This window comes from Rhinolophus sinicus, chromosome 7 (genome assembly GCF_057876585.1).
Source record: "Rhinolophus sinicus isolate RSI-liver-muscle chromosome 7, RSI-T2T, whole genome shotgun sequence".
Taxonomy (NCBI): Eukaryota; Metazoa; Chordata; class Mammalia; order Chiroptera; family Rhinolophidae; genus Rhinolophus; species Rhinolophus sinicus.
In genome coordinates, this window is record NC_142507.1 from 50,458,633 (window position 1) to 50,473,461 (window position 14,829).

Sequence of the window (14,829 nt, forward strand, 5' to 3'; positions counted from 1 at the left end):
TACTTAACGACAAAGTAGCAAAACTTGAGGACCTCTTTCCCTGTGGTTATTCCATCATCCCAGTAATTCTTCCCTCGTCCCTGTGCTGCCAGGGCTGGTGGGCATTGACAGTATAGTCTCTAACCAATGGAGAACTCAAATATCATTTTATGTATATAACGTTTATGAAAGCAACAACACATGACATATGAATCTCAGATCTGATCAGGAGCCAGTCACAAATTACTCTTGGGGAAAAGACTTAAAAGCTATTCTTGTAGTTCACCCTTTGCGAAATGTCAAAAAGTAGTTCTGTGTCTTAAAAATTGTTGCAAAAAAACACAACAACAACAACAAAAACATGTCTTTGAGAGGATTCCACAATACTTAATATTTTTTGCAAATTATATTCTTTCCCTCCATGTGACAAAAACAGAGCCCACTCTTAAAAACAAAACAAAAAAATCAGGCGGTATAACCACCAATGTCTCCCAATTTACCATGTTGAGGCCTGTGGGGAGAATTGGGTGAGAGTCCTATAGAAAAGAACAGAAAAGGAAAAAATGGTAGCTACCTAATGTAACACTTAAAACTTGAAACATGTAAAAATATCTCTTGATCTGACAACCAAAGACAGACAACCTGCAGAATGGTTGTGGATTATATCCCTCTGATCTTATTGCTGCTAAAGTGAATGAGCTAGACACTTGCCTAGGCTTTCTCTTGCTGTCATAACAAGTTCCCATAAACTTAGTGACGTAAAAGAAGACAGATTTATTATCTTGCAGTTCTGTAGGTTAGGAGTCCGACAAGGACCACACAGGACTAAAGTGAAGGTGTCAGAAGGGCTGCCTTACCTTCTGGGGTCTCTCGGGGATGATCTGTTTCTTTGCCTTTTACGGCTGTTAGAGGCCACCTACATTCCTTGGCTTATGTCCCCTTCCTCCATCTTCACAACAGCCACAGGTAGAGCCCTTCTCCCATCTCATCATTCTGATCTCCTTTTCTACATCTTCCATTTTTAAGGCCCCTCGTAATTGCATAGGGCCCACCTGGATAATCCAGGGTAATCTCATCTCAAGGTCATTACTGTAACGACATCTGCGAGGTCCATTTTGCTATGCAATACAGCATATTCACAAATTCTGGGGATAAGAACAGAGGAAGGGGAGCATTATTCTCTCCACCATAACACTATTAACTCAGGTGCCGACTAATATTGGAACTAAAAAGGTATCTTTGCCAATTTCAACAGGTCAGTAAAATTAAGACGCTACCTCAAGGCACAATCGAGAACAGCAAATCAAGACAAAAGCCAAATCAGAACCCTGGCAGTGCTCCACTGGGGACCATAAAATTTAGATTCGTTGTTTTTGGTTTTCACGTGTGGCTTTTTTTCTCCTTCCCAAAGGCCAACTTTGATTGTAGAAAGCTCATCCAGGGGAAGACAGCGTGGTGGAAAAAGGGAAGGTGGTGGCGGAGTCTACGCACCTGGGATCCCACTAACCTTTGTGACCTTTCAATCAGGTCTAAGTGGGGCCCATGAGCTGGTTTTCTTTGGCCCGGCCCTAGACTAACGAAGGGATCCTTGCGCGCCGCCCCTGCAGGCCCACGAGGGGGCGCCGTGATCCTTCCCTTGGAACTTGCCTGGTAAAGAAGCAGGCACCAGACAGCAACCGTATCCCGGATCTTGCGGGCCAGATGTTAGCCGTGAGTGTCCAGAGGTTCCTGACTTTTGCTCCCATATCCCCGGGGTTGGCCTAAGTCCCGCGGTGCTTCGGTCTCGGAGTGGGGGATGAGAGGGGTTGGCTGTGGAGGCTGAGCTCCTCAGGTGAAGCCACCTTACTCCGTCTCCTCCAAACCAGGTCTGGCCAGCGAGAAATGTGTTCCCGTTTCTCCCGCTGGTGGAACACACTCCCTCATCTTCCTCTGAGATGGGGCAGCTCTTTCCTGTGTTGGCCTGCTTTTTGAGGAGGTAGCGAGTCGGGAAGGCGGGTACAGGAGGAGCAGAGAGAGGGGGGATGAGTGGTAACAATAACAACAACAAAAAGTCCAAAGGGGAGGAAAGGAGCAGAGAGCCTGGGAGGCCGCATGAGGAGGAGGAGGACCGCAGCCTGAATACTCACGTGGTTCTAGTCTGTGGCCCCGAATGGCAGCTGCTCTTTCTGGAACTCCCCTCACCGCATCCTGGACTCACACACCCTACCCTCCGCTCTCATCCTTTCCTCCCACGAGAACAGTCTCCCACTTTTGATTCTGGAGATTCTTTCCTTTTTCACTGGGATCCCCCAGAGCTAGCTACAGGCCCGTCAACAACAGCCAAACCCTGCTCTTGTGGTTCTGGAAAATCCAAAGCACAGAAATCTCCCAAGAGACAAAGCAGTGCAGAACACATGGGGTCCTGGGATCACCCTGCCGAATATGAATCCAGCTGTTCCAGGTCATTCTAGGTTGTTATGTGTGAAGACGTCAAATTTGTTGAAAACTCCAAGAAGATCCTTGGTCCAGGTCATTCTTACATGTAGTAAATGATGCTATGAAATTATCAACCAGGTGATCGGTCTTCATTCTAAAGTCACAGATCAGCCTGAAAAAGGGGGAAGCAGTGCCAATTTCAGGAAATGAACAAAACTGGGGCAGATCCTGGAAATACCCACGTAGCAGAAGCTGCTTAGGCCAATGGCTAAATAACCCCGTCTTAGCTCAGGCAGCTGTAACAAAGTACCATAGCCTAGATGGCTTAAACAGACTAAATCAGCTAGGCTAAGGGAGGGAGGAAGAAAGGTTCTCCCTGGAAGGTGCTTGACTTCACTTCGTCACCTCCGTGATTCTCCGGAAGAATCAGTCATCTTCCTCCTCAACCCAAGGGCACCCTCAAGGATCCAGTTACTTCACGTCCTGCTCTTTGGTCTGAAGACACAGTCGGAGAGCAACTTCCTCCTCCCCAATCCATTAGAGAAAATAAAAAAAAACTCGCCCTGCAAGCAAATACCTCAGCTTCTTTTTTTTTAATCCCTGGGATACTATGAGAATGAAGTCGGAAGAATGTGCACCAAGTAGTACTTTGAGCTACAACCCTGAATCTATGTGTTTACATACATCACACATACATAGTTTTACTTTGTTCATATAAATGGTATAATTTGTACGCCTTGTTTTACAACTTCTGTCTTTACTTAAATAAATTTTGGATGGGTATAACACACGATTCTAGAATTCCTTTCTTCGGTTTGTAACCCAGGATAAAAGGCAAGAACTCAAGCAGGTAGGACACTTGTGTCTTTCTGACGCCGCGGATGCCTGGGCGTCGTGAATGGGCGGGGATCATAACGTCCCTGCCCCTCCAGAGCAGCCGGCCCGCCCATTGGCCAGCTGGGACGATCGGGGGCGGGACGTGGGCTGGAGAACAAGAACGGCCCAATACGTCATGAATGGGGCATGCCTTATGTTAATCGAGCAGCGTAGGGGTATGATTTCCCCGCGATAGACTAGCCCGGGTTGTGGAAGTGGTCCAGAGATGTTGCTTGAATTTTATTAGATAGAATTGTATGAAGGAGCTGGGAGGGTTGTTAAAGAAGAGGCACTGAGAATTGTGAGGGGGGAGGCAGCGGCGGCGGCGGACAAAGTGACCATGAGTGTACAGTGTAGAGCGTATAAAGCTGTGTTGGGGCGGAATGATTCCAACTCATACTTACCTGGCAGGGGAGATACCATGATCACGAAGGTGGTTTTCCCAGGGCGAGGCTTATCCATTGCACTCCGGATGTGCTGACCCCTGCGATTTCCCCAAATGTGGGAAACTCGACTGCATAATTTGTGGTAGTGGGGGACTGCGTTCGCGCTCTCCCCTGATGTTCTCCGGTGGATGGAAAGAAAGACAAGTTAACAACTTTAGTACGATCCGATATATTCGTAAGCGTTCTATGCGCACATCCTTCAGTGGTAAAAATGAGTAAAGACACCGATTTTCGATTTCGTGAAACGTCAAGTCAAAAACCCACCTGACTTTTCGTTCAGCAAGTGGTGAGTACATCTGTTGTCGTTTTACCTGACTTTTGTAATAGTGTCATGAATGTTTCCAATTCACTAGCTGGTCATCACTAGTGCTAGTGCTGCTTAAAAAGCATGAGGCGCACGGGTCTATATTATTTTCTACCATCAAAAGAACCTATGAGTGGGTGCTGTCGCGGGGTCGCTTGGAGCTGCAGAGTGAGGTTTCTGGTAGGGTGTCTGGGAATGCGCATTCCTCAGTGGACGGTACCCTGTTTTTTTACCCCCCGAGGATGGAGGAGAAGGGGGGTGTGACCCTGCCGACCGGGTGGTATTGGGTCTGCTTGCCATGTCCGCGTGGGCCGCGCCACCCTGAAAACCCGGTGTTGGGGACTCGACTCCCGAGAGGGAGACAGCGCAGGCGGGGCGAGGGCTGCTCTTGCGCGACGCCTGGAGTCCTGGACTCACGTTCTCCAGGCCGGTCCCTTTAGGTTTGTCCTTTGGGGAGGAGATCGACTCCATCTGGGGATAAGAGACAGGGAAGGGTTATCAGGCCTTCTCCCAATCCACCTGCTGTCTGGTTGGAGGTTCCTGCTCTGAGGGAAAATTCCTGCCAGGAAAAAAAAAAATACGCCTTTCCTTCTCAGCAGCCCTCTTCTCATCGCCCTGGGGGCTCTGATGTCCTCAGAACAGGACGTGGGACTTCTTGGGTTGCCCTTCCTATCCCATTTCCCACCCCTTTTCTCACCGTCTCCTCGTCTTCCTCCTCCTCCCGGCTTTTTCACCTGCTTCGCTACCCTCCTCCTCCCGCACACCGGTCAGGCTCTCGGGACGTCGGGACGGGCGGCTCCGTCCGCCAGGAAGTTGAGGGAACGTTTCCCATCTAGGGGAGAAGCCCGACCGCTTCTGGGGTCAGGACCCTTTGGGGGTCTTAGTGGGAGGGACAGAGCAGCCGAGCTGCGTGCACAGCCAGTGCTCAAGGCCTGGCCAGCGCGGGCCTCTGCCGCCTACGACCGTCGGGGGCCCGGGCGACCGCAGCGTAAAGAACCTCGACTTCGGCGCCGCTCTGCGCAGACGGGTCGAACCCCGGGAAACCGAGCCACCTGCACTGCGCTCCTCGTGCGAAAAAGCGATGGTTCCCACCCCTAGCGCCCCCTCTTGGCTACGTAGGGTACGGCGCACAGTGATGGTCGCCGGGCGGGGAGCTGCGGATGCCGAAATTTTTCAGAATGTTGGCCGATACTCTGAACCTTGAAATTAGAAGTCCAACAAGAAAGGCTCATAAGCCAGCATTCTGATTTTTACACGTCCAGTGGCGCAGCGACTCGCTGAAACTCCCCCGCCCCCATCTGTGCACAACCCACCATCTGAGCGTCTGGCCACTGGAGTAGGAAAGCGGGGTCTTAGACTCATTGTGTGGCAAGGGAGAGAGAAGGCAGCTTTTGCCCCTTACGCTGAAGTCAGATTCAGTGGAGGATTGTAAATGAGCCACAGCTGTGCTTTATATCCTGTTAACAGGGGTTAGTTTCTCTTAGGGAAGTTCGTGTGGGGAGAGGATGAATTTTTCCCCTGTGCAGTCTTTCATCATGTAACTTACAAAGAATATATTCATGTGTTCCTTATGGTTAAAAAAAGAAAGGAAGAAAATGAGAAAGAAATGAAAGATGCTTCAAATGTCAATGCAGAGGCAGTTTAATTGGGGTGGGGGAGCCTTTTTGGGGAGAGCGCTCCCAGGAGACCCCAGGGCATAAAGCTGGAGCTGCCCTGGGGCCAGCTGACAGAGGAAGGAGGTTTAGGCCTAGGCTGTGTAGCATTCCATAGGTGGCTTCTTCTGGGGTCTGTCCCACCCTCTCACTCTCCTCTAAATGGCTTTCAAAGCCATCTTCCCCCTCTTAAGACTTGTCTGTGTTTGGTGAAATGAGGATTTGGTCACAAGAGTTAATGATTTCCTAAGGGTTGGACCCCAATTCCCACATTTAAGGATGACCAGTTACTACACATACACAACGGAGTACTTTGCAGCCATAAATGTAAGGAATATCTCTGTGAGCCCATATGGAATTATTTCCGTAAGTTGTTTTCTGTACGGAAAAAAAAGCAGAGTGCAAAAGAGTGTGTACACAGTGTGCTATCTTTTGTGTAAGGAAAAGGAGAAGCAGATATGCTTGTTTTGCAGGAAGCACAGGCCAGAAAATAACCAAATGTTTTTATTTAGGGATATATGAGAATGGAGTCTGAGATACAGATATGGGAGGGGCTTTTCTCTAAGTGTATTTTAATACAGTTTTTATTTTTCAAACCATGTCGGTGTTTTATATATTCCAAAAGAATGAAAAAGCTAACCTTAAAACAAAAACAGGGCGGCCGAATGGCTCGGTTGGTTAGAGCGCAAGCTCTGAACAACAGGGTTGCTGGTTCGATTCCCGCATGGGCCAGTGAGCTGCACCCTCCACAACTAGATTGAAGGACAACGACTTGGAGCTGATGGGCCCCAGAGAAACACACTGTTCCCCAATAAAAAAACAAACACACACAAAAAAACCCCTGAAAAACAAGCAGGACAAATGAATGTAATTATATATCACATGATAAGATAATCAAATACAATATAATTAATTCAAGTAAGTTTTGAAGGCACTGCTTGTCTGTACATCCATGGTGGGGTATATCTCAAGGTCATCTATTAATAGAACTTAGTGGGTTTACTATTGGTGGTGGAATAAGTATAATAATTATGAAGCTGTTGTGTGTGTATTGTAGGATAGAGCAAATTAATAAAAATGTCGATACTGTCAGGAAGCTTGGGGGACGACGACAAAAATATGAAACGAGAGGAGCTGAGGAAAAACCCAGTGGTGTTGGATTGGCGTTGGAGAGCTCCATATCGACTCGTGATACCCATCAGTAGGGTCTAGAAGCAGTGATACCCCAGCAGCAGTGAGCACAGTTAGTGCTTGGTTTCTAAATGCCATGTCCCGTTAGAAATTAGGATTCCTTGTAGAAATGCCTGCTTTGGAGTTGGGGGAACAAAAGTATAAGATAAGCCTGGAATATCTTGCTGTGCCCCAAGATTAGTAGGGACATGTCAAAAGATCACAGAAGCCAGCTTGAAGAGGTCCCCTGGTCAAATTAAAGACCATTGCAGCATCAAAAAGAACAATAAATGTAATGTATTAGGTTGGTGCAAAAGTAATTGCGGTTTGCAATTACTTTTAATATTATAACCTATTAATTTTATAACCTGTTGAATAGGAAAGGAATCCATTTGCTATACATGTGATATACACGTCGTATAATCCAGGTAATATACTTAAAGAAAAAACGGAAGAGGGAAAGCTGAACTCTGTAGAAGAACTCTATAGTAAGTGTGGAAAAACTCTGTGCTCTGTAGTAAGTCTAGAAGGAATAAACACTAAGGTTGTTTCTGTTAGAGTCCAGGCTTGCAAGAAAGATGTAAGTTTTCGTCTTTTGGGGGGCCCAAAGCTAAATAGGGTGACCTTGTTATTTTTTGTTTACCTCAGGTTTTATATGTGTTTATTTTTCTTAACTGTAGAGCATAATGTCCATGTTTATTCATAATGGCGAGAGGGCACGATGTCCATTTTACTAGCTTGGTTTTTCCCTGGAGTCAAATTTCCACCTATTAGGCGTGGTTTCGTTCCCCTGAATGCTTAGCAATTCTCTGGTTCAGTGCACTTATTTTGAAATTTTACTTTATTTGGCAAGTTTTATTTGCATAGCTGTAAAGAGAAACGTTGATTAATGCCCTTAAACATACTTGTCAATATATAGTTAATATAACTAGATACTGAGGCCTGAGAGTTAACTTCTTTCTGGAAGCTTTGTGGAGCCTCAAGGGTGGTAATTTATTTTGGAAGGTGCAAGAAATATTTTATTCTCTTATCAGTTTTACTGAGCTCAAGAACTGATAAGTATCCAGCCTGCCTCTACCAGGGTTTACCTGCGACATCTGGAATTGTGTGGGTACTTTTCCCCTAAGATCCTTCCCTGTGTGTGTCATTGTTGCTGGTCTCTAGGAAGGGACATCTTTCTACAAGTATGTGTAAGTCCGGGATTCCATAAGCCATACACCAGGTAAGAGGCCATTTTCCTTTCTATAGGTGACTCCTTTCTATAGGTGAAATATGGCTGTTACTCCTTGTAATGGGCTTGCACACCGGATTTAACGAGATGTATGTCATGGTTATGGTTACAATACCATACTATCTGTTTGTGTTCTGGTAGGAAGAGTAACGATTCTTACTGAATATTTGAAAGTAACTACAAGATCATGAGAAGTAAACGAGTTTAATAAAGGCATTTCCCATTATTTAACCATTGTTATATTGTGTTGAGTGGTTTTGTAGACCAATCAATACGTATTATTTTCTATAGAATCATTATTCTTAAATTTTCTTGATGATTAACTAGTTTACAATCTGTAGTAAGATTTCCACTGACCCAAAGTCTCAGTTGACGCAAAATGCCATTTAAAGAATGTGTCATTCCAGTTTGTACAAATAGACACTTAAATTGAGAAGTCCAGGTATATTGAAAAGAAAAGGGACTTTCTCACAAGCACATGAAAAAGAGAACACCAACAACAACTTGATTAGTTCTTTTGGTCCATTTCGCCCTAGTAATTAATTCATGTTTTGTGGATCTTGGGGGAAATAATCCACTTTCACAAAATCATCTGCTTCTGGGTAAAAGAGTGGTGGAAATCCTTGTGCAAGTTGCAGGCCCCTGTACAGTGTGACAAATGGTATTAGCTTACACTGGGATGTTGTACCCCGTAGTTAAGAATCCCTGATAACAGCCTTCTTCCGAGGCTCTTTTGATGTTGCTTTCAGAAGTCTCAGCTTCTGGTCTGCAGTTTGTAGAAGGGACATTGTGTAAGGGAAACGCCAAAACCACTGTGTGTGACAAGACTGAATGGCCCTGGATAATTCTGTATCATAACTGACAATCTCAGCATGGCTAAGAGTGCAATTCTCTTTAGAAATAACATACAAAACAATTTAGTAAGAATTTGATGGGTGATTATCCTGACACCTGAACCAATTAAGCCATTAAATTAGGTCATTCTTGCTAACACAGGGAGTTTGAGAGCATTCGTTCTTAGGCATAAATAAAATGGCCTTAAATCATTCTCTCTCTCACACACACACACCCCCACGCATGCACGCACACGCACGTACACACAGCTGCCTCATTAGCAGAGATTTAGTATAAATAACATTGAGCGCTTAGTAAATGATCGGCCAGTACCTTCATCTGAGCCCTTGTGAAATCAGAAGCTTTTGACATGTAAGACTGAGCCATCCCCACTGCTTCCACCAACTCAAAGAGAGTGTTTGGTTTCATTTTTATTGCGACTTGCACACTGATAAACTCTGTTATTTGATTAGCTGCCCAATGATCATATTCATGGTGGTGTTTTGCTTCCACTTTTGTGCTTGCCTTTGGGTCAGAAGCAATATAACTTGCATACACTTGAGCCCAAACACAGCTCTCGTATTTATGTTGAACAGTTTCGATGCCTGTGCAAAAATACTTTCCTGAAAGGCCAAGATTTCCAAGTCTCCCTTGGTTATATTTCACTTCCGTGTCCTGCTGACAGTATCCCTAGTCTGACCGGGTAAGTATGTGGATTTGTCACCATCAATTCCTCTAAACAAGAGGCTTCTTTCTTTGTGTAGCTGTGTTCTTGGCCAGGCTTCTTGGTCTCCAACAATTATTCTAAAACTCATTCGTGTTAATCCTGAACAGCTTCTACATGTCCCCAGGGAGTTTTTTGAGTGTCAAGTTTATGTTTTCTTGCAGTGGTGTCCGTTGGATCTTGTAAAATTGGGTCACATAGCTGTACAGCATCTTTCTCTCTCTCTGTGGCTTCAGATTGGGCTTATCTCTGTGACTGCCAGGAAACTTCAACTCTTGAAGGCAAAACAATGCCGAGGCTCACTGACCATAGCCCAGGGCTGCGGCCAACCCCCGTTGGAATATTTCTGAAATGTCTCCGAGCTTAGAATCATATTCATGAATTAACTGGTCAACTAATACCATTTGCTCACTCTTCCAGGATTTTTCTTCTTTCCTTGTTCTCATGTGAGCTCACATTTCTTCCCAAGTGATATCATAAAGCTCGGAGACCTTTGCCATCTTTCCAGAAACTAGGGGCAGCCAGGTGAGAGGGCGAGGAGACCCATTTGTTCTTTGCGGGCCAAGGGCCAGTAATTGAAAGTTGAACCGTTGTGACGATGCCCTTTTGTCAGTATTTGGAATGGCAGGTGGGTCCTACCTGCCGTCTCACTGCCTGACACAAACTGTTTAAACTTCATCAAAGTACAGACAGTGCTGGGGTCAAAGAAACTTAGAGGTAGGTCATCTACTTATTACTCTCGTTTTAGAGCTGAGAAAATTGAGCCCCACAGAGGTAAAGTGACTTGATTCAAAGGGCACGAAGTTCTATGGCAAAAGAAATGCTAGAACCTTGGACCCTCGGTGCCCTTCCCTGTCCCATGTACTTTCTCTAAAGAGTTTGTAACAGTGTAATCTTGTGATCATTTTTGTTGTGTCATCATTCTTTACGCCAATCCTTTTATCCAAAATGGCTGGCCTGGCCTAAGCGCTAAACAAACTTAGGTGTGTGATATTTTGGACACGTGACACGCAGCCTTAAGACTTAATGAACCACATTAAGACATTATGATAGATTATTTTCACATCCCAGAGCTACTGAACTGAAACACCAGTTGGTTTCATCTTTCCCGTGAGCTTGAGAATCTCTGAAGATGCCAAAGATGGAGTCTCCCTAATGCACAGCCCTGCCCGTCAGTTATCACTGAGCGTTGCGCTCCAGTCTGGCAGGAAAATAGTGGGGTTTTCCCTAAACATAACATTAAAATATTGAGTATCCTTTCTCAAACAATGCATGTGCCTCTTTCTCTCCCGTCTCCACCCCCCAGTACTGTCCTTCCCCCTTATGTAGAGACTGTGCTATTATTGAGTTCCCCATTTCCAAGTTTGAAAGCATTTATCGTTGCTCTCACACCAGTCACTCTGCTCCCTGTTCTGAGACTGTGGACTCCTGAGAAAACTAATTTAGAGCCTGAGCCAATCACTGATCGTCCAGGAGATGATTCTTCAGATTTTGAACTAAGTGTTTACTTTGCTTCTTTAGTGGTTGTGTAAGAATTACGTAGGAGATCTGTGGGAAAAGGGAAGATTCCTGCACCCTATCCCTATGCCCAGAGATTCTTCACAAGTTCTCCATGTGATTTTGGTGTAAGTGATCCAAGGATTGGAGAAGGAGGAATTCACATTGAGTTACTTCTTAGACACTGAGCTTAGTCAGTCTCTCTCTCCCCCTGTCCCTCTCCCTCTCTCTCTCTACACACACACACACACACACACACACACACACACACACACACACACACAATTATCCAAAAGCTCTATGTGTAATGTTATAGTCTCCGTTTTTTTAAATAGGATAATGAAGCTCAAAGAGATTTTTAAAATTGTCTGTTTCATGTTAGGTAAGTGATGGAGCTGGTATTCAAATCCAATAACGTCCTTCCCAAATCTGTGGTTTTGTTGCTTCGTTGCAGCCCTAGTAAAGGTTTGGTGAGGAATACACTTGGAACTAAAGAATATCGGTAAAAGTTAGTTGTTTATAATGACTTTATCCATTAATTCAACAAGTATTTACTGACTGTTCTGTGTGGCAGGGAATATGGGGGGAACGAGCCAGGCTCTACTCACGTGAAGATTATCTTGTAACAGCCAAACAGTATCCAGATCATTACTAAATACATTGTCATTGTGATGTTAATTATTACTTATATGTTCCTGGGTCCAGTTTCATCAACTAGGGATTGAAAGCTGAGTATGAACAATTAGACCTATAGATCCATGAAAATGTTTTTCCTGGGCAAGTATTTTCTGATTTTGTGTGTGTGTGTGTGTGTGTGTGTGTGTGTGTGTTAAAAGTGAGAAGACCACTGTTATTCCACAGGCCCCTGACATTGTAATACAAGGCTGTGTGACCTGGGCATCTCGCGCTGTCACGTTTATAAAGGGAGCTGTGGACGCTCTAGCACGTTTCTCCATCTTTGCAAGTCTCAGTTGCTTCATCTATAAAATTAGGTTATCGTCCTTAATTTTTCCAGTTTACCATGTTTCCTGTAGAGGAACAGCCCCACCGTGCCACCCCGGAGACCTTGTATGTCCTCAACCCTCCTTGCTATCGTCTTCATCACCTCAGCACCTTGAGACTTTGGGGCATTTCACTCTGCCTTTTTTTTATAAGCTTTTGTGCTCGCTCTTAAGCTTCCCAGTCAGTCCAGACCTCAGTAATTGCCCTTCGGGGAAAACCAGCTGTGCGTCTGAAGCCCCTTCAGTTGTCAGCTTACCCTCTATCACTGTCACACACCACACCACTAAGGGCTCTGTTGGTTTCACTTACCCCAACAGATCCCCACAGCCCATGGCCCAAATCACCAGAGGGCTACAGGGAATGCGATGGCTATGGACCTAGTTCACTTGGACGGTTCCATTGTCTGCCATTAGTTGTCCTGGTTGCTGCCAGTTATTACGTCTAAAAATAAGATTCCAGCCTCAGAATCCATTCTGAGCTCGGACTGGCCCTTGATCTGGTAGATCCCTGGATTCTCCGATTCCTTTCCTTCCTCCCCAGATACCCTAACTAGGTCACTCTCCCAGACAACCTCTAGGAACCAGCTCTGCTAATTGGGGGAAGAACAAGAAACACCGTCTTCAGGTTGGCACAGATACCGGGGGTGCCAAAAAAAATGTAGACAAGTGGACACTTAGGTCAGCGTTGCTCAAGCAGTGGTTTGTCGTAATCAGAAGTGCCTGGATGCTGATGGGAACCACTTTGAGCACCTCTTGTAATTGCAGAAGTCAAAGGTGACTTGTATTCATCTTTTGTTATCGGTATATATTACTACAGGTTTAAATGTTTTCCTTTCTTAAAATGTGTATACATTTTTTGGCACCCTTTGTATTTCCATTTGTGGAGAGAACAAAAGACCCCAAACATTAAAAATATCCTCAGCCTGTCCCTGACCCCCAGAAATATTTTCTGAGATCCTGTTGAATACAACACCCATCCCAACACCTCACTTGTAATTGTGATAACTACTGTCATCGATAATAAAGATCCCCGAAAACTGGAACTAAGTTAGGGCTACAGGTCATAGTTCTGAGGATGAGTTGGCCTGAAGTTAAGACTTTTCCCCCAAGTCACCCTCATGCTCTTTCAGGCGCTCGGTATTCTTCTTACCCAATGTTGTCTTCATCAGCTATCACTAGCTCGAGGGCTTTCAGAAGCTGTAGCAAAGGGAAATTAGTTCAGGAGTAGGTGAGAAGTCTCTGAAAACCTACTTTTAGGTTTTAAAATATACAACATGTGGACCTTAGGTCTCCTGACCTGCCCTCCCCTAGGAAGTCAATGAAGAGAAAACTCTCACGACGGGAGTCTCCTTCAGAACACAGCTGAGTGCCTGGAGAATTCTAAGTGGTACAAAAGCACCGAGAAGTTCATCTTTAGCCAACATTAAGTGCCCTGGAGCCAGAGAGTAGGTCATGGGAGGGAGGTGGCACTCCACATGTGCAAATGTGCTGCTGGCATCGGCTGGGCGGTAGAGAAAGGGAAATTCAGGATGTCTCTGAACCATCTGTGTCATGGGGAATTGTCGATGCCGGAGAGGAGGGGTTTGGAAGGGATGCAACAGAAGACCCCGAGCCAAGTGGGCCCGAACGAAATGCTTTAGAAAGCACACGCCCAGGCACTTTGGGCCTTGATAGAATTCTGGTGCCATTTTGTTGCAGTGACCAGGGTACATGATGTTTAGAACATTCTGCCAGCGGCTGAGTCCATATGACATCACCTCTCTACCTATAGTCTGCAGGCTTCTCTGGACCTGCTATTGAGGTCAGAGGTTCACTGCTTCGGATCCGGGTCTTGGTTACCCGTCCTCCTGGTTTACATCTCCACGTCTCTCAATGCGCCTGTTCTGGTCACCCTCGTCACTCCCAGTGTCATTCCCTTCTCTCCTTTAAGGAAGTTAACTCAGCTGAATCTTTAGAGCAGCAAATATGAGGGAGCCTGGCTGCATGGTTTTAGGAAAAGTCCAGAGGCCAGCTATGTAAAAACCCTGTGAAATAAAGGGTTAGAAAACAAAAATTATCCTATTACAACCATGGCCCTGAAAAAAACCATCCGAGTAATGTGCCGTCAGAATGAAGTATATAACCTGCTTTCCTCTGTAATGAAGGAAGTTTATATGTGGCAGAGAAAGAGTGGTAAGTAGGGAGGGCCCAGGAGAGTGGTCCTCATCCCTGGGTGTATATTATTAGGTTGGTGCAAAAGTAATTGTGGTGTAAAAGGTTAAAATTGCAAAAGCCGCAATTGCTTTTGCACCAACCTAATAGAATCATCTGGGGAGCTTAAAAAATACTGATGCCTGGACCCCATACCAGAGATCTTTATTTCATTGGGTGGAGGTAGTGGACTGGGTGTCAATATTCTTATAGAATCTGCATAGGTGACATGAATACACAGCCTGGGATGAAAACCATTAGTTTAGGAGCTCGGCTAATCCAGCAGAGGATGGCTAAGTGTGCAGTTCACAGAAAGTGCTGGAAATTCAATCCCTGAGGCTGCATTCCTTCAGTGAATGCTGGCCTACCCTAGAACAGAAAGAGAAGGAAAAGTGGCAGATGTAAAGATGACATAACCGGGTCCTATGACTTCTCTCTTTATTCAAATGTGCCTGTGTGGCATTTACATTCTTTAGATCCTGAGAATACCAAGGTGGATAGGTCTTGATA

The 14,829-nt window shown here is 45.3% G+C and overlaps 1 non-coding gene across 1 annotated transcript; it reads left to right on the forward strand.

Annotated features, from left to right (window-relative positions):
* Positions 1-3,666: 3,666 nt before the first annotated feature.
* Positions 3,667-3,830, forward strand: LOC141568762 (U1 spliceosomal RNA). The gene has a single exon (XR_012491959.2). It is a non-coding gene; the product is annotated as a U1 spliceosomal RNA (small nuclear RNA).
* Positions 3,831-14,829: the final 10,999 nt, after the last annotated feature.